The sequence below is a fragment of the Thermobia domestica genome, chromosome 6 (genome assembly GCF_964235325.1).
Source record: "Thermobia domestica chromosome 6, izTheDome1.hap1.1, whole genome shotgun sequence".
Classification (NCBI taxonomy): Eukaryota; Metazoa; Arthropoda; class Insecta; order Zygentoma; family Lepismatidae; genus Thermobia; species Thermobia domestica.
This window is the reverse complement of record NC_137459.1, coordinates 182,701,884-182,726,742: the sequence shown is the minus strand read 5'-3', so window position 1 is coordinate 182,726,742 and position 24,859 is coordinate 182,701,884. Positions and strand designations below refer to the sequence as shown.

Sequence of the window (24,859 nt, the reverse complement as noted above, 5' to 3'; positions counted from 1 at the left end):
AATAAGCAGAAATGTCTATATTTCAATAGTTGTATGATGTTTGAAAATGAGTGAGATTGTTCATAAAGCACAGAACTTGAGACTAGTCAAGTAGGTCATTATTTTCAAGAGAAATATAAATGTGAAACATTACATTTATTCTGAACTAAATTTCGGTGGACTGAATGCTGAAAGTATCATCAACTTCATTTAGATCTTCAAAGCTACCACAATCACTTTTACAATAATATTTTGAATGGTATCTCTAAAATGACTAACAGGTGTATTGAAGCGGTCCGCCGTGGTTAATATTCAGAAAAAAAGTTATTATAGCACTTCTGATAAAAATATATTCAACAATGCATATATGGGGTGCTAGAGCACCCCAAGGTAAAAGTATATGTCTTGGGAACCAACAAAAAAATCAATTCAACAAAATAATGGCAACACAGTATCAGATTGACATCATATAATAATAATAATAATAATAATAATAATAATAATAATAATAATAATAATAATAATAATATCACACCAGAATGTGCAGTGCGTAATCTGTTAGTAAAAGAAAAGGAATTAGTGGTGTACCACAGTACTCCGGTGTGTATTCCAAGGTTGAGTCATAATTTTTAAGTATGAGCCAATTCGCTGTCGAAATGCATCTTCTGTATTTTTATATTGAAATAACATTAGGAATGCAGCAGTTAATTAAAAAAAGAAAACGCATAATCTATTTTTTATCCATTATATTTTCAAATCCGGTCGTTACATTAATTACATATGTAATCTTGTAACTCTTCTTAAGGCACTCATCCAATCTTCTTTCTTAATTGGTGTTAAAGCCTATCCATGTTGGAGACAGCTGACGCCGAATCCCTGTTAAATAAATACGTGGGGAAAAAATAATAAAATGCGTTGAATAAAGTTACCAATCATTCACAATTAAAGTTAGAAACAGCATAAGGCTCCTCGCTAAAATATAAATACAAAGAAGAAAACAAAATAAGAAGTGAGACACGTAGTATCTCCAAAATGCTATTACATGAACTATAATAGTTGTTTTGAAGTCCTTCGTGTAGTGTAGAAATTTGCGCGTTGAGCAATTATGACGTCCAATTCAAATCTTTACAATATACGAAGGCCTTCAAAACAACTATTACCCTACTTTTAAGTTATCCACTAAAATTCAGTGAATTCTAGGTGAGATTAGTGAAGTCTTAACAAACGAACTCGATGTTTGATGGAACAAACAACTTTTCTCCTATATCTTCTTTCTTTGTTTGTTTTCTTTTTTGTGTATGTAAAATGGCGCCACGGACAACAGAGTAGGAATGGCCATATTTTTTCGAAAAATACATTTTCGAAAACTGATTTTTTTTTTTTTGGAAGCGGAAAACGAAAAACAAAAAAAATCGAAGAAAGAAAAAGGATTTTTTTTTCGGAAAATGAAAAACGAAGAAAATTTCGATTAACGAAAATTTTTTCGGAAAAGCGAAATTTTTGAAAATCGAAAAAAAAAAGATTTTCGAAAAAAGCCATCCCTACAACAGAGTACCATTATTCAGTTCAAAGTGAAGCGAAAATGCTATATTATAGTATACCCTCCAGAGCCTCATTAAGCCGCTATGGGGAATCGAAAGTTTCACTGTATGGCAACGTTGCATATTAACTTACAACCATTGGCATTGTCTTATTAATCCATTAAGCAGTTACATCGATTTTTACGCTAATAGATGATGCAAGTGTCAACATGTATCAATTTGAACTGCTATCTGGAAAGAATCGATGTAACTATGCGATGGATTGGTAGATATGGTTCTTTATCTGCGACGTTGCCACATAGTGCAATTCATGTCTACAGATGAGGACCCGAAAGGTAAAAAATTGTATAGAGTTTTTGCTTTATTTTGACTTGTAGAATAGTGCTTTGTATTCCGTGAGCTTCATTTTTAGAACACCTGATATATTTATACAGTTTTAGTTTTTGGTCATGTTATTTAACGAATTATGTATTCTAATCTTTCTAATCTTCAAATCATTTAATTATATACTTAAGAGGATATTTCCAAAATTTCCATCCTGGCACTGAAATAAACCACTGGTAATAAGCTGTTCAAGGCATATAGCGCCATCTATGGGAGAAATAATGTACTAGTTTCAACTGTTTGTCTGCGTCAATTTGTTGAATACAATCAATTGAATCAGTCACTGTGAATCGAGTTTCATACTGCACGACAATGCTTAATTCCACACTGCTGTTATTGCTAAGGCTGCAGTGCAAAATCTGGACTGCAGGTTGGGTGCTCAGTCATTATCAGTAGCGTCATTATCAGTAGCAAGGCTATATGAGACGTAGACCTACAGTGTAATGTGGAATTCGAGTTACATAAGTCTCGGCAGGTAATCGAACTTCTACTCTCCTGTACCAAAAGCACGTACGCTGTCTACGTGGCCACGAGAGAGAGTTCTCCAATAACAGCAGCGTGAGTCAGAGCATTATCATGCAGTATGCGAGCTAAACCCACACCAATTCATTCAAATCACTGCCTCCAACGAACTGACGTAGGTAGACAGTTGAAATTGATGCATTTTTCTTCCATAGATGGCATACATACTATGAAGGCTTACTACCAGTGTCGCACTACATGATATTTCATTACTTACATGATATTTCAGTGTCAATCCCGAAATTTTTGGAAATACACACATTACTGTTTCTCTGTTTAGTTATCTTTATGCCTTACCTGTACACACAACAATGAAGAAAACTCACCAGCTACAATTTTACAAACATAGCATGATGTTTCTTATTTCCTCTCATCTCATTGAGTTGAATTGAAGTTTCAATACCAGAACGCATAAGATAGGAAAGCACGTACTAATTTAAAATGTTGATTAGCTTTGCACTCTAGTTTCTAACAACTTGTTAATTTCAAAGCAAAATTAATTAAATAAAGAATATATCCCCTGATCTCACGAAGTATTTTTGAAAAAAAAAAATTGTTTTTACATTACAATATATCCTAGTTTTATCAAAGTACTAGTGTTTTTGCTGAAGCCTTTGGAATTATATATTTCAATTCTTGTATTTAAATCATTAAATATAGTGTTTCTCTAACCAAGGTCCGTGAACCACGAGTGGTTCCTTTAGATTAAACATTTGTACAAAAATGACACGTAAAATAAACTTTAATTGTATTGTTTATCACACACTGTAATTGACAATCAGATATATGCTATACAAACAGTATGATATTGTGGAATTTAATAAGAAAAAAATATACAAGTTGTAAAAGCTAATAGATGTAATACTCGTACTATAAAATTTTCTTGATAGCTTTCATTTATTTTTTTTAAATATATATAGTCTTACAATTGCACTAATGTAAAATCAAATTAATTTTAGTTGATATAATTTTTAAAAATACACTACATATGCTCAAAACATTATAAATTTGCTTTCGAAGGGTACAGGAGTCGGGTAGTTCGTACAGATTCTTACTAATGCAAGTGGTTCTAACTTGAAAAGAGCTTTTTTGGGGGGAGGAGGCATGGTGACTCAGTGGTAGAGTACTTACCTCTGGTGTGGGGGGCCCCTGGTTCGATCCCCGCCCAAGTGTGTCCGTGGGTTTTCTCAGGGTACTCCCGTTTCCTCCCATTTTCTCATTCCTACAATTCTTCCATCACAATTCATTTGCTTTAACGATCGTCTCTCCTAGCCTAAAGGGCATAATTGTGGAACGTTAAACATAAATATTTCATTTAATTTCATTTGAAAAGGGTTTGGAAAATGCTTATTTAAGACAAGTTTATTTCATATTATACAAAAGATCGATTGATTTTAGTAACGATATTTGCAGATTTCGTAAAGGTCGAATGCATCGCTACATAAGTAACTATGGTGTGATACAAATGTGGTGTGATACCTAAATGCTCCTTCTACAAATAATGCTTAATATTTTAAATGGATTGTTAAGTAAACCTAACAAAAAAAAAAAAAAAAAAAAGATTCTGCCCCTCTAGTTTACTGTTCTTTTTTGCCTCGTCACTTTTGATCTTGAAACCTGACACATCCCTACTGGTGATGTCATATGGAAGCAAAGAATTAAATTATTCTCCAATCATATAAAGAACATAAAATACGAGTCCCCTTTCTAAATTCATATATTTCTGCTCTGTCCCTTCCTCGAAATTGTGTAAATTTTTAATCATACAAGAACAATGTAGCACTGATTATACACTTAGCAGTTTCTTTCGGGAAACTATTAAAAACAAAATGATAAAGAATGCAAAATACTAGAAATAAAATACTGTATGTTAGTGTGTATGTGGGGGAGAGGTTGTACGATCATTAAGCACACATGAAAGCAAGGTTGATAAACAGAAAAACTAAACTTTTCTCGACGGATACTTTTTTTTTTTTTTGCCATCACCAGGTAAAATACGTTCGTACTGAAATTCGGTTACGGTTGGAGAAAATGAAAAGAAAAAAAGCGGTACGTGACTAGGAAGATGCGAATTCCAGAAAAGGCCATTCTCATTGATACATCTGATTCTTACCTTTCTTTCTTTCAACTCCAAACATACTTAAGCAGGGCTTGGCATGTTGGGATCAGGAATCAAGTAGACCTGGACCACAGTGTATACGCCCAAGCTGTAAAGATGGTTGATGAAGTCTCCCAAAGCTCGAAGTAAGAACTCACTGAACTGGTTATTTACAATGGCGATCTGAAAAGCCAGGTTCTCGGGTCGTGGTAGTTGTTGTTGATCCATTTTCTGAAACACAGAAAAACAAGTACTTCTTTAATCGAAACTGTAAAGTTTCCTTCGTTATATGAATAACTTTCCAACACTACCTGCTACATAGAAATATCAATATATATATATATATTTCAAAATTTTTGAGTGATTTATAGCAACTCTTGCAGCATTGTTAGATCATTCAATAGAAGTAATGTGTCATTGTTAGGCGAATATAAGTTACCCTTAGAAAACAAGCAATAGACAGTGTTTGTAGGTCTGCTTAAGAAAATTTCCCTGAAATGAAACAGAAAATTCCCTTTCCTTACCAAATTTTCCCTAGTTTATTGATCGTCCAATTCCTATAACAGAAGTTATGTGGTAAGAACGAATTAGCTATATTAAAGGAAGTGCCAACCACATATTATTTTGTTCATTTGCTTTTTGCTTTTTTTTTTTTTTTTTTTACTTTTCCCCCGCGTTCGATTCCCGATTGGAACACTCGGTCGTCGAAAAAGTGTAAAAGCTTTTTCAGGGCATCCATCCTGACTGAGACTATCCTAGCTCTTCTTTATTCATAGCAAACAAATGCCGAGATGGTGCCCAACATGTAGGTTCCAGACCGCTTCTTTTTTTCCCTTTCCTCGGATAGTATGACCGCCGACGTGGGTCATCCCTCATACGCAATGGGCTAACATGGCCATAGGTGCCGAAGGTACGAAAATCTAATTCGAAATCGATCTAATTCGATCAATTTTTACTTTTTTCACTTTCTTTGTACGTACAAAAAAGTACTGTCAGCAGACAATGAGTACAAATTATGTTACTTTGAATACATACACACACATACACACTATTGTTATTGGATTGGTTTATTTCTGAAAAACAAAGAAAAAATTAAGCATTTATGTTGGTCGATCAGTCTGCATGAGAATTTCCCTGGATGTTCACGTTTTATCGAAGAAAATCCCTTTTTCCCTTTTTGGTAAATTCACCTACGAAACTTCCCTAGATTAGGGAAATTTCCCTCAAACTACGAACACTGGCAACAGACCAATTTGCTACTTTTTTTTTTTTTAAAGTGTACTTTCCTACAAAAAACAAGAAGAAGAAGAAGAAAGAAATAGATAAACAAATGTTCCATTGAAATCTTTCAAGCGTTACCAATTATACAGGTCTGTGACCAAAATAATAAAATAATAATAATAATAATAATAATAATAATAATAATAATAATAATAATAATAATAATAAACAACGCATAGAACTTCATATTTTTTCATGCTGAATATAGGGAAGAATGGAAGATACTTAAAAGAATTTGCCACGTCATATTATCTTGCAGGTGTAGGGTTTACATCTTCTGCCATTGAACGAACAATATTATGAGCTTCTCTCTATTTATGAATTTTTGTATATTGTTGTGATCACCAATGAACTCTATAATGTTGGTAAGGAGTACAAAGTAAGGGAAATTATAGTGCAATGAAGAGAAGGAGATGAGGAAATGTGGATACAGTGGGGAAAGGGAATTTTGACTGCTATTGGAAGCTTGAGCGAGAAACTGGAAATATCAGAAACCGACAGAGAATCAGAAATAATGTGAAAGATAAAAATTCACAAGTCACAAAGTGATTAATGAACATCTATTAACCACAAATGTGTCCTGAACGACAAATGTAATTATGTTTCACGTGTTAATGAAAATATTTTTTTTTCACAAATCCGTTGCAATGTGTTATACTCTCTTATTTTGCATGTAAATTATGCGAAGAAAATATTTTTTTTCCACTCAGCACACCCCAAAATATAACAATCTGGGAAAGAAGCAGAAATGCTTCCCTTCCGCGCTGTGACTAGCCGAAAATTTGTCGGAAAAGTACAAAAATAGCCATAACTCGAGAACAAAATGTCGAATCGAAATTGGGTAAAACGGAATATCCATTACTTTTAGTCGTAGATTCCATTAATGTATAATTTCATGTATTGCAAAGGCTGGGCAAGGGTAATCATCAAAGAATCTGAAGAATTCTAGGATATATCATCAAACGTTGACTGAGGAAAATTAACTACAATTAAATACTATATTTCAACGAGCGAAAGTAGCAGCACGTCGTTCAAGTTTGAAGAACGCTGTTTGGTTTCGACAAAGGAGAGATATACATGTTGGATTGATCTACTTTGTCTCGGTACAGAATAGACCATCGAAGGAAGAACTAAAATGATGTGAAGCCTATAACGATTAACCATTATGCCTTCTAGTCTCGTGAAGACAAAGTAGTCAGTCATGGCTATGTTGGTAGCGTACGCGTTTTTATCATGGGAGATTCGACTTCCATTTCCAGCGACATCTCGTGTGGTTCGGATCTCACGTTAAGCTATAGGTCCACACCTCATAGTCTCGCTGCCGAAAGGAATGCTAAAATCAAATCAAATGCTAGTCAATAATGGAAAAAAATGAAATGAAATCTTTGAGTTTTACGTCCCACCGTTATGCCGGTTAGGCTAAAGGAGACGGTAGTCAATAATGGAAACGGTATACGGACAAAATCTCGCGGCCGAAACATCACCGCCCAAAATCTCGCCGGCCAAAACCTCGCGGGACAAAATCTCGCCGGGCCAAAACCTCGCGTGGCCAAAACCTCGCCGCTCAAAACCTCGCGGGACAAAATCTCGCCGGGCCAAAACCTCGCGTGGCCAAAACCTCGCCGCCCAAAACCTCGCGTGGCCAAAACCTCGCCGCCCAAAACCTCGCGGGACAAAATCTCGCCGGGCCAAAACCTCGCCGCCCAAAATCTTGCCGTGCCAAAACCTCGCCGCGAATGAAACTTTTATTTAAAATTTACCCAATGTGTTTCCTAATATGCAATTCCACATTACAAATAATAATAATAACATACAAAACATCGTGTGCGTGGGCTTTCTCGGGTTATTGCCGTTTCCTCCCACTTTCTTTATTCGACCATTTCCTTCATCCTGGTCATCTACGTCTCCTTTAACCTATAGGACATAATCAAGGGACGTCGTAAAAACTCATATATTGTTTCATATTTTCATAAATATTATTAGATTTTTGTTAAAATTTTAAGTTTTTGGATGTTCCAAAGTTCACGAAACTAACCTCGTTAGTTGTCATTACTTTCCTTATGCAGACTTTCTTTCCCTATAACCAGTTTAAAAACATCCTGTCGCCCTACCTTCACATTGAAATCCTCTAATACAGAAATAGAATTTTCATATGGTATCGCGGGACTTGGTCAAATACCCGTGATACTTCTTCTGAAACAGCGTATTTTATACCGTCATCCTTATCATCTGTTGGAACATTTACATTTTGGTCAGGCGAGATTTTGGGTATGGCGATATTTTGGGGCGCGAGGTTTTGGCCCGCGAGGTTTTGGCCAGGCGAGGTTTTGGCCCCGCGAGATTTTGGCCCGCGACGTTTTGGGCGGCGAGGTTTTGGCCAGGCGGGGTTTTGGCCCGGCGAGATTTTGTCCCGCGAGGTTTTGGGCGGCGAGGTTTTGGCCAGGCGAGGTTTCGGCCTGGCGAGATTTTGGGCCGCGAGGTTTTGGGAGGCGAGGTTTTGGCCAGGCGAGGTTTTGGTCCGCGAGGTTGTCGCCGCGAGGTTCTGGCCGCGAGGTTTTGTACCCAAGCTAATTTATGAAATGTTTTTGAGTATCTTACAGCTCCTCATATTTGAAGCAAATTTATTTCGAGCCAAGTTAATATTTTTCTTTTCATGTATTTAAGAAAGTAGCAGTAATTCTTTGCTTAGGAGATTGCTTAAACCAGCGAATAATGGAAACGAGACATTATATCATATTTTTAAAGATAGTTTCGTATTAAAATATTCAAATTATCAACTTTTTACAATTTTACAAAGAGAAAGAGTAAATGAAAAACTAAAGCAAAAATATAATAACTTAGTTTGTATCTTTTTCGATAATGAAAAGGATTTCAACTTACAAATAGTATTTACACGTATTACTTTGGCTTTAACGACAACCAGATTACACTTTTGCTCTACTTTTCAGTGCACTTATTTCCCTCGGAAAACAAAGAGCAATCTGTTAGACACTGTAATCTTCAGTGAACAAGTAAGATCAATATACTCAGCGGGAAAGATGCCTTCACAGGAATTATGAGTTTTAAAACTTTTCACTCGAGAAAGAGCTGTAAATCTGGATTAAGGTTTAAAAGATGTGTGTCAAGCAAAAAAGTAATTTTGTAGTTGGTTAAACTTAAGCAGCTGTGTTTCTATGCAGAACATAGTGTTTTCTTTTGACTTGCGCTGATACTTAAGGAGATGAGCTGTATCGTTGTTATGCACGAAGAAAGTGTTCTACTAAACAGGAAAAGAACGCTGTAGCTATAAAGATTGATTGCATTTCTTCTTTTTCCCAGATTTTATTGTTATGAGTTGTGTAGCTTAGTGGAAACATCGCTTCCTTCGTTTATCTTATTCAGTGTTTGTCCAGCATAGGCAGTAGAGAGACTTATCCTTACCTAAACAAGTGATTTATATATATATATATATATATATATATATATATATATATATATATATATATAACAAATTGTTCAAACACTATTCTATCATGTACTATCCTGGTAACACATGTAATGGTGGTTTTGTTCAGGTATCACATGGATGTTAGGAATTGATGATAACTTCTAATATATTCATATTTCACAAATGGGACTTTGGTATTGGAATCTGTGCGCCCCAAATAACATGAAACTGCACTTAGGTGAAAATAGCAAAATTTGCACTTTCGCGGTTTTGGCATTGGACCGACTATATAAGACCTTCCTGGTAGTAAGGGCGAATTCAACGAAACTTAAATGTAATCTTAATGCTCGGATATTACATTTAAGGTGTTCCGGTAGTAATACCAAACTGCTCTCTGGCATCGACTTCTCGTACCTATGTGTTTAGTTTGTGGAATTTGTTCCTCTTTAGTTAAGATAATATAGCTTCAGAATAAACGGACAATAATTTTGACCATTCAGAGTGTGTTTTCAGGAAGTAAGACTCAGAACGTTTTAAATTTACTTTTAATTGAACAATAAATTAGTTCGACACTTTAATCTCTATGTAACTAAACATACTTATGTTGCTGGTCATGTTGTCTAAACATAAACAGGTGTAGTGATTTGTGATGACTTTAGAAACATGGTTCCTTGGATACATAAAAAGTCTTGTTTACAAGATTTGAAACTATCTAGTTTTTAAATCACCAGCGTAGAATCCACACTGCAAATAGACCAATATTAAGTAGTAGGGCAGCCAACTTTATGCTCTATACAGCTGTAGTATATTATGCTTTATTTTTCATTAAATTATGCTTTATTATGCTTTTTCCTAAATTATGCATTAATATGCTGTTCCTTGAGTTATATTTCATTTTTACCCATTTCTATTACATATTTGTTTTATTTTATTCCTTTTGATTACACAAGCATTAAAAACGTATATGAAACTATTAGTTTTCCCCACTAAAATTACATCAGCACGGTGCATCAAGGTGCGAAGAGAGGAGGAATTCGAACACGTGAGGAGGAATTGGAATACAGTCTACATGAATAGGAATTTTAGTTAGTACAAACACTGTATAGGAGCAGAAATAGATAGAAATGAGGAGAGGTTCTTTTCTTTTTCTTCTGAAGAATAAATTATGGATTACTTTAATATTTAAAGGAGTCGTTTTTACATACTCTCGTGAGCTAAGTAAATATTATACTTTAAAAATCGGTCAGAATGGGTATCCAAGAATGGAGAGAAATCCATTAACTTTAGTAATTACATACAGGTTTTAGATTAAATTCACTCAAGATAAGATCAACTCGCCGGCTTTTAGTTTCCTCGTTGATAAACCTTTCATGATTGTTCAACTATAGGGGACGCGGTGGCTCAGTGGTAGAGCGTTCACCTCCGGTGCTTGGGGTCCCTGGTTGGCGGGGGACCAGCTCGCGCTGTGTGGACTTTGTGGTGGACAAACACCGTGCTCGTGAGTTTTCTCGGGGTGCTTCCGTTTCCTCCCACTTTCTTCATTCCACCATTTCATTCATTTCTCATAATCACCATCTCCTTTAACCTAACCGGCATAACCATGGGACGTACAACTCAAAACTTTCATTTCATTTCATTGTTCAACTATAGCTAAACTCCCCACACCACTTTTCATTACTTTTGTAAATTATTCAACATATCAAGAACAGCAAACAGTGAGTCCACTTTGGTGGACAAACACCCTGTGTGTGGGCATTTCTGGGGCAGTGTTCGAAGTGGGAAAAAAAAGCAGAGGCGGTACGTTATATTTCGATTTTAATTCGACATACCTAAATGTCGAAATACAGAAAAGGTATGTTCCCTGAAATATTGCATTTCTATTTACATAATGACTAAAAATCAGTGGAGAATTTCTCTGTAGTTACAGGGGGGAGGGACATGGAAAGACTTTTTGATCCCCCGCCAACAACTATCTGAAAAAAAAAATAAAAAATATCACCTTATGTTGTATTATAGAGAATTATACATGAATATGCTGAAAAACCGAGTTTTTATATTAAGAATTTCGTGCGGGAAAACTGCCGGACCCTCCACGCGACTGAGAGGCATTTAAAATCCCCGGAAATCCGCCCCCACAGCAGACAAACCCTAACTCCGCCCATGTTGAAAACAGAACATTTAGGCCTGTATGCGTTAAGGCAAGAAAACACACACATACATAAGAAAGAAACTATTCAATATGGCATACAGTGCTGGAAATTGGTATAAAGGCAGAGGGACATTTGATAATAGAAGGAAGCGAGAATGCCGAGGATGGATAAAGATGATATATTTACAAAGTAACATTGTAGACTGTACACAATCAAAAGAATATCGTTTGCTAATATGTCACTGGCACGCATAGTTTACACGAAAAGCGAAATGAGACGATTGTCGGGTGGAAATTGGTATAAAGGCACCCACGGTTACTTGTTGTTTGGCGCCCTCTACACGCTCAGCATTACCCCTGATGCCTCTTTGAGAATCAGCGGACACAGTGCGATAAGAGAAGTGCGGGTCCGAACGTCTGTGAGCTTGTGTGGGCCATGCCTCGTGGAAAATTGTTGTTGAGTGAGGAACAAGCACGTGTCTGTGCGTACAAGGACATGGGCCTGTCAAATTGCAAAACAAATCGGCAAATTGCAAAACAGCTAAATCGTTCAAGTTGTGTAATTGATAATTACGTTCGATTGGGCGCACAATATGGAAAGAACGGGAAGTATGGTAGAAGAAGAAAACTTTCGGAGGCTGCGAAACGCTTAATTGTGCGCAAGGCAAGGGCTGGAAATATGTCATCTTCCCAAATTGTTGCTGTTTGAAACTTACCTGTCACATCCAGAAGAGTGCGTCAAATTTTCAATCAAGATCCACATCTTATATTCAAGAAACGGAAGTGTAAACCACCCCTTAGTGCGACGCACAAGCAGGCGCTACTCCAGTTTGCGGAAACACATATGTCGTGGACATCCAAATGGAATAACGTTGTGTTTAATGATGAGAAGAAGTTCAATTTAGATGGTCCGGATGGTTTTCAATACTATTGGCATGACCTTAGGAAAGAGGAGCAAGTGCAAATGCGCAGAAATTTTGGTGGAGGGAGTGTTATGATTTGGGCAGCGTTTTGTGTTAAAGGTACATCCAACATTGCATGGCTCAACACCAAAAGGAATTCATCTACGTACATAGAGATGTTAGAAATAGAATTGCTGAGGATGTATGAGGAGTTAGACAATCAGAACCTGATTTTCCAGCAGGACAACGCTGCTATCCACAGGGCAGCAGCAACCAGACTCCATAAGGGCATCAAGTTATGGAGTGGCCAGCGAGACGCCCGGATCTTAACCCGATAGAAAACCTCTGGGGAATCCTTGCGCGCAATGTTTATCGCAATGGTCGGCAATTGGGGACGGTTGCTGAGTTGAAAAACGCGATACGAGAGGAGTGGTCAGCGATTCCACCTCAACAACTAACATATCTCATAAACACAATGCCGAAGCGTATATTCCAAGTCATTCAGAAGAAAGGAGGGTCACTCAAGTACTGAACATCTATTTTCCATTCTGTACCGTACACTGTATTGTAATTTTTGCCAAAGACATTGGGTGCCTTTATTACAATTTCCACCCGAAAATGGTCTAATTTATATATTTGTATAAACTACGCGTGCCAGTGACGTATTAGCAAACGATATGCCTTTGATGTTGTACAGTCTACAATGTTACTTTGTAAATATATCATCTTTATCCATCCTCGACATTCTTGCCTTCTTCTATTTTTAAATATCTCTCTGCCTTTATACTAATTTCCAGCACTGTATAAACTAAATGGACTTCTTTGAAGATACCTCATTTTAAAAACAAAACATAGGAAAAAGATAACTTAGAAATTATTTCTACACAAGAAATAAAATCTTTTTATGTGCAAAGCTATTTGTCAATTACTGTGTATAAAAATTGATTTATTAAAGGTATTTATGCAGCATTTGCTCTCCAGTGATGGTATATCTTGATCACTGAAAAACCAGAGGCGGTATGCCTTCATGAAGGAAAAACCAGAGGCGGTATGCCTTCATGAAGGAAAAACCAGAGGTGGTATGGCATACCATTGCATACCGTCTCACTTCGACCACTGTTCCGGGGTTCTTCCTTTTCATTTCAATTTCTTCACTCTACCATTCTGTTCATTATCATCATCACAGTCTCCTTTAGCCGTGGAGCACAATTGTGGGGTGCTAAAATAAATGAGGCAATTTTGGAGAGAAGTGAATTTGATGATTTTGAAACTTTCATTAGCGGTATTACTATCATAGTTATTTTACAAAGCTTTAGTTTGGTACAAATTTGAGTACCGGCCAAGTATGAAATAACAAACTGCACACTTAGATTGGTCACCTACAAAAAATGTCTGAAAAATTGTATTAGTCTATTTAATACAATTTTATAAGTACCATATGACTCACTTTCTAATATCTCTATGTTATTTTCATGTTCTTTTACTTATTTTTATTATTTTTTACTCAGTGCATTAAATAAACTAGTGTATAGATACTATACTTCTTTTTAGAAATGGATTTTTGGCCAATGTTTAACATGGCCAAAAATGTCCTGAAGTGTCCTATCAATAAACAAAGAACGTCTAGAATGCATCGTAACAGTTATTAAAGGCAACTATCCTAACAGTGATCAAAATGTATCGGATGTGTTCAATGAGAGTACAGGCACGGAAATGACTTTTAAAAGAGTGTTAGGTCACTTTACACATTACTATTTACACGTTTACAACTCATTTTTACCCGTATACTCATTGGACACATTAGAAATTCAGGTAGTGCCTTTTCCAGTTTCCTCGATTTCGTGGGGGGAATCTAAATCTCTAGGGAGAACATATTCATTACCTTGTTTAACTACGCTACAATTATAAGATACTAGCATAAATTACCCGTTTCTCTGGGTTAAATTAAGAAAAAAAAATAATAACATGTTCCGTTAGTCATTCACTTTTTACTATTACTAAAACTCTCTCTGGTATCGGTCATTTTCGATTATTTTTATATATCCTCCTCCCCTCCCCATGTTGTGGGGCACGGCATCGGAAGTGTCATTGTTCATCTTAGCGACCCCGAAAACTGAATTCGATACCAATATTGGTCTGTATATATATATATATATATATATATATATATATATATATATATATATATATATATATATATATACAGTGGCAGATCCAGGATATGACCAAGGGAGGAGCTAAACCATAGTTTGCCGCTTCATCCGGTGTATACCTGAGTGTCAATGGGAGGCTATACCCCCTATAGCCTACCTTGGATCCGCGCCTATATATATATTAGGGTGGGCCGAATTTTAACTTTTTTCGAAAATCGATTCGGCGAAGCAGTTAAAGGATGTCTTTTAGTGGGCAAAGTGTTTGAGATTTTTTTTCAGAATTTTTAGTCAACGCCTTCATGTGCTGCATCGAGGTTTTATGGAAAATGTATGCAACCCGCAATACACGGTACCATATTTCACGTTTTTGGCTATATATATATATATATATATATATTCAGCCTTAGAGGCAGCTTGAACTATGCGTAATTCACCTTCCCAAAGCCCACTTATGTGCAATTCTTCGCTTAAATTGGCCAAATTTCAACACTTAAAGCAAGTAGGTTGCGTTTTCTATTTGTATGTACAAAAAAAATATTTTTGTTTAGCCTAAGAGTAGAGTTTATTTACTAATTTATTTATGTATTTATTTATCTTTTGCTGTAATGCAATTCATTATCAACATTCTCTGTCCAAAAGTAAAGCAAGTAAGTGAGGACGCAAGCAAGTAAGGCCATGGCAGAAAATTAAGCAGGGTCGGGTTGGCGGAACTAAAAGTGGGTAGAACTCGAAGTGCAGTCACCTCCTCGTGGTGAGTTCTGGGTTATTTTGGACAAAGAATAAATGGTCGAGAATGTTGACAATGAATTGCATTGCAGCAAAAGATAAATAAATACATAAATAAATAAGTAAATAGACTCTACTCTTAGGCTAAACAAAAATTTTTTGTACACACGAATAAAAAACGCAACCTTCTTGCCTTAAGCGTTGAAAATTGGCTAATTTAAGCGAAAAACTGCACATAAGTGGGCTTTGAGAAGGTGAATTACGTATAATTCAAGCTGTCTATAAGGCTGAATCTTAAAAAGAAAAAAAAAAAGATGTGTTTTACACAGACAAAACCGTGAAATATGTACTATGTATTGCTGGTTGCATACATTTTTTCATAAAACCTCGATGCGGCACACAAAGGCGTTAACTAAAAAATCTGAAAAAAATCTGGCACACTTTGCCCACTAAAAGAAATCCTTTCACCGCTTCGCCGAACCGATTTTCGAAGAACGTTGAAATTCGGCCCACCCTAATATATATATATATATATCCCCTTCCATAATTTTTCCGGTGCTGAATTTGGTTTTAAATGGCATCAGAAGTGTCACTGTTCATCTTAGCGATCTCAAAAACTATAGATTCGACACTAATATCGGTCATTGTTGATCATTTGTAAATATCTTTCCCTTCCTTCAAGTTACATCGTTGAAGTGATATGACAAAAATCATCTCAGGTTTAAACTTCATCTAGGTTGAAAATTTGAACGAGATCGGTCAACTGATTCAAGAGTAAAGTCACATAGACAGTCACTTTCATTTTTATTTTTTTTAAATATATATCTCCGCCTCCCCCTCCCCTACGTCACAGTCAAAGTTAAATGATAAAAATTATCCCAAGCCCGAACGTCATCTAGGTTGAAAATTTGATCGAGATCGGTTGGGTGGTTCAAGAGTTATTAAGTCTTATTTATTTTTATATATCTGTCCCCTCCCGGCCCCTCCCCTAAGTTCTACCGTCAAAGTGATATGATAAAAAACACCCCAGGCCCAAAATTCATCCATATTGAAAATCTGATTAAGATCGGTCCTGTTATTAAAGCGTGATGAAGACACAAAGATAGCCACTTTTATTTTTTATTCTTTTTACATATATATCTCTCCCCTCTCTCCCTCCCCTAGGTTGCACCCTAAAAGTGAAATGTCGAAAACATCCCAAACACGAACCTTATCTATGTTGAAAATTTGATCAAGATCGGTCTAGTGGTTCAAGAGTTGTTAAGTTTTATTTATTTTTATAGGTTTCTCTCTCCCCTCACCCTCCTCTAAGTTCTACCGTTAAAGTGATATGATAAAAAACCACCTCATATCTGAACCTCATCTATGTTGAAAATTGGTTAAGATCGGTCGGGTGCTTTAAATGTGATGAAGTCACAAAGACGGTCACTTTTATTTTTATTTTTAGTTTTTTTTTTTTTTTACGTATGTCTCCCCTTCCCCTCCCCTTCGTTGCACTGTAAAAGTGAAGTGGAGAAAATATCTCAGGACCGAACCTTATCTACGTTGAAAGTTTGATTTAGATCGGTCGGGTGGTTCAAGAGTTATTAAGTTTTATTCATGTTCATATATTTTCCCCCTCCCCTCCCCTAAGATCTACTGTCAAAATTAAATGATAAAAATCTTTTCAGTTTTGAACTTCACATATGTTGAGAATTTGATTGAAATCGGTCGGGTGGTTCGAAAGTTATTAATTCACGAACATAGTCACTTTTATTTATATATTTGTTGATTTTTGTATATCTGCCTCTCCACCCCTCTCCTACGTTGCTCCGTCAGACTAAAATTATAAAAGTCACGCCAGTGCCGAACCTCATCTACATTGAAAACTTGATCAAGATCGATGAGGTGGTTCAAGAGTTATTAAGTTTTATTTGTTTTCTTCTATGTTCTCCCCCCCCCCTAAATTCTACTGTCAAAGTAAATAGCTGAAAACACTCCCAGGCCAGAACCGTATCTACGTTGAAACTTTGACCGAGATCGGTCAGGCGGTTCAAGAGGTTAAGAGTCACAAACTTAGTCTCTTTCAGTTTTATAATATAGATTTAAAAAAATGTGGGACAATGACACATCTTTGAGGAGGGGAAATTTTCTCCCTAACATGTCTGGATAAAAAATAATGAGTTCAGGTATATTTTAGATTTTTTCGCTGATAGAACACTTTGGGCATTTTAGGACATGTGAAGCAACCAAACAATAAACAAAAGTCGTTTCTCAATAAAAAAAAAAGTCTAATTTATTTATTTATTTATTTATTTATTGTAGTGTATTTCTATAATGTATCTTTCATTTCGGGAAGAGATTGATTTTAGCCGAACTCAACGTATATTGCCAAACACAGCAGACTTTAAAACAATACGAACGAAGTTAACGCAAGAACTAAAAATTGGGTCAATCTGAGTGAGAAGATGTATGCTACTATTTTGTTCGAAATCTAACCTGTTGACGAGTGCTGTAACTTATTCACTATGTAAAAGAAAAAAAAATGGTGAAACGTGTATCTCTCTTGAGTGTGTGCCATAACTTCTTCACGTGTTACTTCTTGTTTAAACAAACAATTAAACCGAACAGAACGCATATATCAAAGGAGCGCGCTAACCACTAGACCAGTGGGGACTGCAATTTTGGTAAATGCGTTTACGCGTAACATGTGAAAATATCATTCAATTTGATTCGGGGAAACCGAATTTATCTAATTGTAATTTTGTGTCAGAATATCAGTGTACTCATGAGTGCAAAATACATAGATACTTTCTAAGATATTTCTTCTATATTCGTGTAATTTAGTTCACGTGAAAACACATGAAACGGGATGATCGAACCGTTAACATAAAATACAGTTGACATTAAAAAGAAAAATAATTTTGCTATATTTTTGCATATACGTAGGACAGAACAATCTTATAAACAGCAGCGTTCCTAGGATTGTTTTTAAGGAGCAGTAATGGTACATCGTTTACTTAGCACTAGGGTTTTCAAATAAAGTGACGGAGTTCTGTTATATCTAGGTGGGTCTGCGTTGGGTATTTTAAAACAAGGGCCCGTGCTCAAAGGAAGGTGATGCTAGAAGTAAAAAGAATACGCAAACATCAACGACATTTAAACTCCGGGGTCTTCTTTCAGTGATAGATCCACGTAAAAACATGACGATGTGGCAACATCCCCCAGAAGACGGCAAAACAAAATGTCTAACAGCAAAGGATTGTCATTGCTTGGTACGGAGTAGGAGCAAGTATGTGAATATCAACCAGGCGATCCGTATTCAAATCAGATTTCTGGATTTTTTGTCGATTTTGAAAACCGATATTCAATTTTTTTTTTTTGAAATTTCAACTTTTGAAAAAATCGATTTTTCGGTCTCCCGAAAAATCGATCTGAAAAACAGTAGCGGAAAATTTACATATAATATTTATAGATTCACCAAGACTAATGTTGTTTGTGTGTTGAAGCTAGCGTTCCTTCTTAATACTGAGGCTACATGAGACGTGAGCCTAACATTTAAGGTGGGATCTGAACCACCGTTATGGCTTCAAGAATATTTTCCTCTGTGGATTGAATTCGGTGCCACATGCACTGTAGGTGGCATGCGCTAGTCACTAGACCATCAGAGAGGGCTAAAAGGAAGATTGATGTTTAAGGAACGTATTTGTGTAGGCGTCCAACATGTACGTTATTTGTGAAAATAGAAAAAGATTAAAACAGTGTGGTTCATTACTATGCAATTGTAATGCAAAGCTAACATGCAGTTATCAGGCGTTTTTTTACACTTGTCTTCTTTTACGTGCATGCCCACCTTTGATAACGTGCCTGCTGCCACGGACGTACGATTACATTATCACAGAAACCTCCAGCTTTGCCTAACCACGAACCGGATTATTAAATGCGAAGCTAGTTTATAATGATTATTTATCACAGAGTGGTTTGAGTTTTTCATACTTGTCTTCCTTTAAGCACATGCCCACCCTCGCTAAGCGCGCCTATTTCTACGGACACAACCTTACGCAGTGCCCCCAGTTAAGCCTTGCCCTGAACCGCTGTAGATGCAAAGACAGCTTGTAGTGACAACGCAGCGCATTCAGTCTGATACATTGGTTCAAGAATACCTAGTGAAAGGAAAAGTCGTTAATCAAATTCTTACTCTATTCAACTTCCTCTGCACCACCTTGCTGAAAGAATTCTATTCTAATTTTTAAACGACTTAAAAAAAGATTCTCAGATATATATATATATATACATATATATATATATATATATATATATATATATATATATATATATATATATGTGTGTGTGTGTGTGTGTGTGTGTGTTGTGTAGGTTCACTTATACTTTAGTAACGCATAAACTGATTTAAAAAAAATATTTATGTATGTTTAGTATTCTGACCCATTTTATAGAAAGTTAATGTACTACTTTTAGTTTAAGAATCTACCCAAGTTACTAGCATGGGCACCTGTAGCCAAGGACAAGGAAGGGCCATTGGCCTCCCTCGGATTTTCAAAACAGGTTTGGTTCTTCAAAATACATGTCAAAACGTAATAGATTTGCTTACTCGCCCATTACAGTAATTAATACATTTACTATAGCTAATAAAGTTATGCGATGCGCGTCAATAATTGTTTTACATGAAGTACTGTATTATTTGGATCAATGTATGGATATTCGCGAGTTTGCTTGTGTTTCAGTATTTTGCTACTCCTTGTTGGAAAAATCCTGGCCGTGTTTCTGGCTGCTGGGAATGTGGGTAACAAGTTGTGGGAAAAGGTAGATACATTTAAGGGGGGAAATATTCGACTTAAAAAATTTTAAAAACAGAAAATAAAAAATCGTTTTAAATAAATATTAACGGACTTTTGAAAAAACGCCAAAAGCATAAAATGACGATATAAAAAGCGCTATAAGCAGAAACTAATCCGTTACTTATCTATAAGAATTTGAAGTATGTGTCAAGCAATGATTTTAAGGATAATTTGACGAGTCATTAATTTATTTGGCTTCACATAGACTTCATATTTTTTTCTAAGTAATGGTGATTAATTATTTTCTACTTTTAATGGTTTATTATTTTATGTTGCTTTTAAGCGCTTTTCGAAACTCAGTTAAAAATCTTTCCTTAAAAAAAAAAGAAAAAAAGAAAAGACATTTCTATTTAGCAACTATTTCTGTTGGCCCTTCTCAACTTCAGCTATACTATGCGCGATATTATCATGACACACAATGCAAATATTTTGTGGAAACACTAGGAGATATCTAGTAAAATAATTATAATATTTAAAAATTATGTTTAGTAGCCACCCTCAACATCATTTTTGCCAGAAACGGTATTGCCCTGAACCAAGTACAAATTATTTTTAAAAGAATAGGAAGTTAATTAGTGAAAGAAGTTATTTTTCAACTCTTATATCTAGAAATTCATCCAGATACACTCAAAAATATCTGCAATTAAATTGCCAAATATCAATGTAAAATCATTTACCCTTCATTTTGTAAGTTGATGTACATTTCCTTAGATTAAATTACATTTCTTTTTACAAATTTATAGTAAACTTATAAGAGAATATGATACTTTTGTTGACAAAAATGTAATTTTACACCATTTCATATTAGTAATTTTACTTTATAGGTGTAAATTGATTTACATAGAGATTTGGCAACCAGATTGCCAAAGTTTTTCTGTAAATTTACCTATGATTTTTTTTGTCAGTGTAGTACATGAAGAATGCTAACAAACTGTGAATCCATAGTTGTAGTTTAGCTTCTCTTTTGAGAACCGAGGCTGTGTGAGATGTTGACCTATACAGGTAATTCAAGGTGGAATCCAAACCACTATAAACCGTCCTGCTATTTATAATGTTGTCCCACGGGAAATCAAACGCGGTACTACGTGAACGTTAGATGCACTCGCTAGCTACTAGGCCTGTTTATTTATTTATCCATCTTTTATTTATTTTACCAGCAGGAAGAGCTAAAATGTTATTAAATGGACTAACAGTTGTCAAACCTTTGTTGGGACATATTTTAGAAACAACTTTTGGCCAATATTTAACATGTCCAGAATGTCTTCAAGTGTTCTCCAGTGCTCAAGTTTAGAATGTATTCTTACAGTGGTTAATTTAACCTATCCTGAGAGTGTTAAAAATGTACCTGAACTTGTAATTTGTCCAATGAGTACAAGGGCACAAACGATTTGTTAATGTGTAAAATGTCCTAACACTATTTAAAAGTCATTTTTGTTTATCGTGTTTACCCACTGTTATGATAGGATAAATTACTAACATTTTTTGCCCATCAATGGGACATTTCTGAACATTTTTGGACATGTTAGTGACGAAAAGTCATTACTGAAAATGTTTAAATAATTTTCAAACACTCGTTTATAATTTGCAGTCTACAGTGCATAAATTTGAGTCAGTTATTGTATCCCAAACTACCTTCTAGATTTCTAGCAAATAAGACCTTCAAAGATGTCAAAGTTATTAATATCTTTTTTAGTTCACTGTTTAACTTTAATATATGTATTTTTTAACTTACTCACTGTTTAACTGTGCAGGCCCTTAATAAGTGAATATATAAATTTATTTGATAAATTTAAAAATTTAGTGTATTCGGTCTCAGAATATTGAAGCAGTTGCAGCATCGTAATATCGCCTTACTTGAAAAAAAAAAATGCTGGAGGGGGACTTGTATGTTTTCTCAGTTCATCCAAGAGAATATGGGACGTCATAAGACTCATTACCCGTTTTGTCAAAATCAAAATTTATAAATTCTATTTATAGGTTCTTATGCCTCCGGTACACGTACAGTGAGGGATCATTACTTTCTCAAAGACCAATACACAAGACCAACTTATAAGTTCTACGACACAAAGAATAATACGTCATTCCTTTCCGAACTAATACTACGGATTTCTACAAATTGGACAAATATGACATTGATGTTGGTGACGCTCACTTAAGTTTATTATACACAGTAGTTGATCAGTGACTGCTTTTGAACAAAGTCAAATAAGCAAAAATTAAATTTATTGTACAAGCTTAGGAAAAAAAATTATCTATTGCTCTGATTGTTATGTGTAAGCATTAGGACATTAGGCAAGTTTACTTTCGTTTAGCTTCTAGCAATAATTTTTTACGTTTGCCAATGTGACCTTCATAAGCAGTTTCTACTGTAGTTGGTACAACCTTCACCGTATCGGTTTACTTTTAGCGCACCACTAGAAAGAATTGTTGGAACACTATAATTCTTCCACTAATTTCCTTTTTGTTGTTCCTCAAAAGGTTTCTGCTGGGCGACATGAAAATATCTCACTTAGCATAGATAAAATTTAAGGAGGCCCCCAGAAGTAATTGTTGAAAATTTATGATTTGATTATAAATACTGCTTCCGAATGTGACTTAAAAAGTACAGTCCAAAAACACGAACCAACCTTGCTATATGGCCACTAAAAAGCAACAATGCTATCTAACCGTGCCAGGGCAGGTCGAAGCTGGTTGGCCAGCACGGTACAGCGGGGATGCGTCCGAAAGGAGTAAGTGCATCAGCGATGGTGGGTATGCGCGTAAACGAGGGTAGTATAAATAAGTGGGTTTTTGGCAATTTCAATAGCACTTATCATGGTTTCATATTAGTAACGCTGCACTTGAAAACATAAAATACAGGTTCTATATACTGCAGAAATATACCGCTGGTGGAAAATAGTATCTAATTGAGTCACTTTTCATATGTACTGACTTATTTTATCCATCGTTAAGCACTTGTATGATTTACACTAGCTAGTAACCTTACGCTTGTAATCCGAAAATACAGTTGTTTTCCTTCATATTTATTTCTGTTGCCTGCGGAAATTTGTTCCTGATAAATGTCTTTTCATGCAAAGTAATGAATTTTATCTGTAAATATCCCAATATGTGGTGCGCCAAAGTTACACCAGCAGCAATGTACAAACTTATCAAAGTGGGGAAACAGTGTTTTTCTATTTAAAATACGTATGTTTATACTATTTTCTGTTTTCAATTGTGCAAAATTATGCCCTGGTGTAAACAGAAAAGAAACAGGTAAAGGCCGTTCCTTCACATTTCTTGAAACACTTCAAATGCTGTGTGGCCATTACATCAAAATTTAATTGCGTGACATATATACAAGAGAGTATCGTAACACAGAACACAATTATACCGTTAAAAAATTACAACGAAAGAATAAGTTCTGTGGGATTCGAACCTGATGGGCAGTGAATTTCTGGGTGCGCGCCTGCACAATACAACGTATGGAACAAATTTCGAGGAAAAAAAAAAGCTGTAACGAATTTCGCTACTGTAGTTCTCCATAGTCCACATTAGATTGTTTTGTATTTTCTCCCAAATATGCATTAATAGCAGGGCCGATCCAAGAGTTTCTGGATGATGGTGGTGCACAAATAACGACTAAGTACATCTGCATTAAATTTGAAGTTTCTAAATGTATTTAGGCATCTGTGGATGAATAAAGAATCCCGCTGGAAATGATTAGTGTCTGGTCTCAGGCTGTTCTCTCCTCCTGGCCCCTGTTTCCTTCCCTACTTGACTTGAGAAATGATGTGTATTATTTTACTTTGTGAATCCTTTTTCTACAACCTTCAAAAAATAAACTATTGCTTTTGTAATATTCCCCAAACGGAAACATGATAGCAGGACTTTTCGAAAAGTGTTGCTACATTCACTGCTTACTTCTGATTTTAGATAATATATATTTACAACAAAGAGGGGGTGCACGTGCACCGTTGTATCCCTTAAATACGGCCTTGAATACTAGCCAGTAATGGGTTTCTACCACTAACTGTAGCATCATGGCACGTATTTTAATCCTGTTGAACACTTACGCCATCTAGGCTTTTGACTCCGTATGATTTTATATGCAATGCAAATTCATTTTGACAAACGAAAGGACATTTAATTAAACTTGAAGAAAAAATTAGTAAAATCAAATCATTAAAATAAAATCCTGTTCATCTGAAAGAAAAAAAAAATATCCCCCCATTGAAATCAATAGTCAAAAGATCCAAGATGGCGCAGTCAGCCAGCTAAACCTTGAAAACTTAAGAACTACATTCAAATAACCACATTAAAGAAAGGATTAAAACAGTAAGTAAATAGCATGAGTTCACATCAAAACCCCTCTTTCTGAAAGGTTTCGTAAAATAAATGGTGTCATAGAAACTATATTTCTAAAAGTGTGTGTGTGTGTGTGTGTGTGTGTGTGTGTGTGTGTGTGTGTGTGTATTTGTAAAAACACTCATGATAAAATATAAATAAAAAAAGTAAAAACACTAACGTCAATAATTAGTCTAAAACTTCCTTAAAAGAATATTTAAAAAAAAACATTGTTTATACCTAAATGGCTCCAAAAATTCACTAATTTTCTTCAGAAAATGACACTGAGCAGCTTTCCTTTACAAGACCTGCTTGCTTCTACGCCGTCTCAATCACCACTGCACCTGCGCAAAATCTTGAATTCGTGTAAATGTAGTCGCTGTTTTGAAACCGAGCCTTATCGTAGAAGATTCCAGATTCGTCATTTTATTCGTGATGACATCTCATGATTTAGCCTATAGTAAGCCTAAGATTGATCACATGTCGATTGTTTGCAGTTTTAGTGCTAGTTTTTGAACATGAGACTAATACCG

At 35.5% G+C, this 24,859-nt stretch overlaps 1 protein-coding gene and 1 long non-coding RNA gene across 4 annotated transcripts in view; one reads left to right on the top strand and one right to left on the bottom strand.

Annotated features, from left to right (window-relative positions):
- LOC145688349 (cadherin-like and PC-esterase domain-containing protein 1) overlaps positions 1 to 24,859 on the top strand; it is a 1,309,510-nt gene that overhangs the window by 590,474 nt on the left and 694,177 nt on the right. The gene's annotated exons all lie outside the window — the stretch shown is intronic.
- LOC145687741 (uncharacterized) lies at positions 724 to 24,700 on the bottom strand. The gene is made up of 3 exons (XR_014131733.1): positions 24,567 to 24,700; positions 4,540 to 4,755; positions 724 to 855 (listed from the first exon to the last, which is right to left on the bottom strand). It is a non-coding gene; the product is annotated as an uncharacterized LOC145687741 (long non-coding RNA).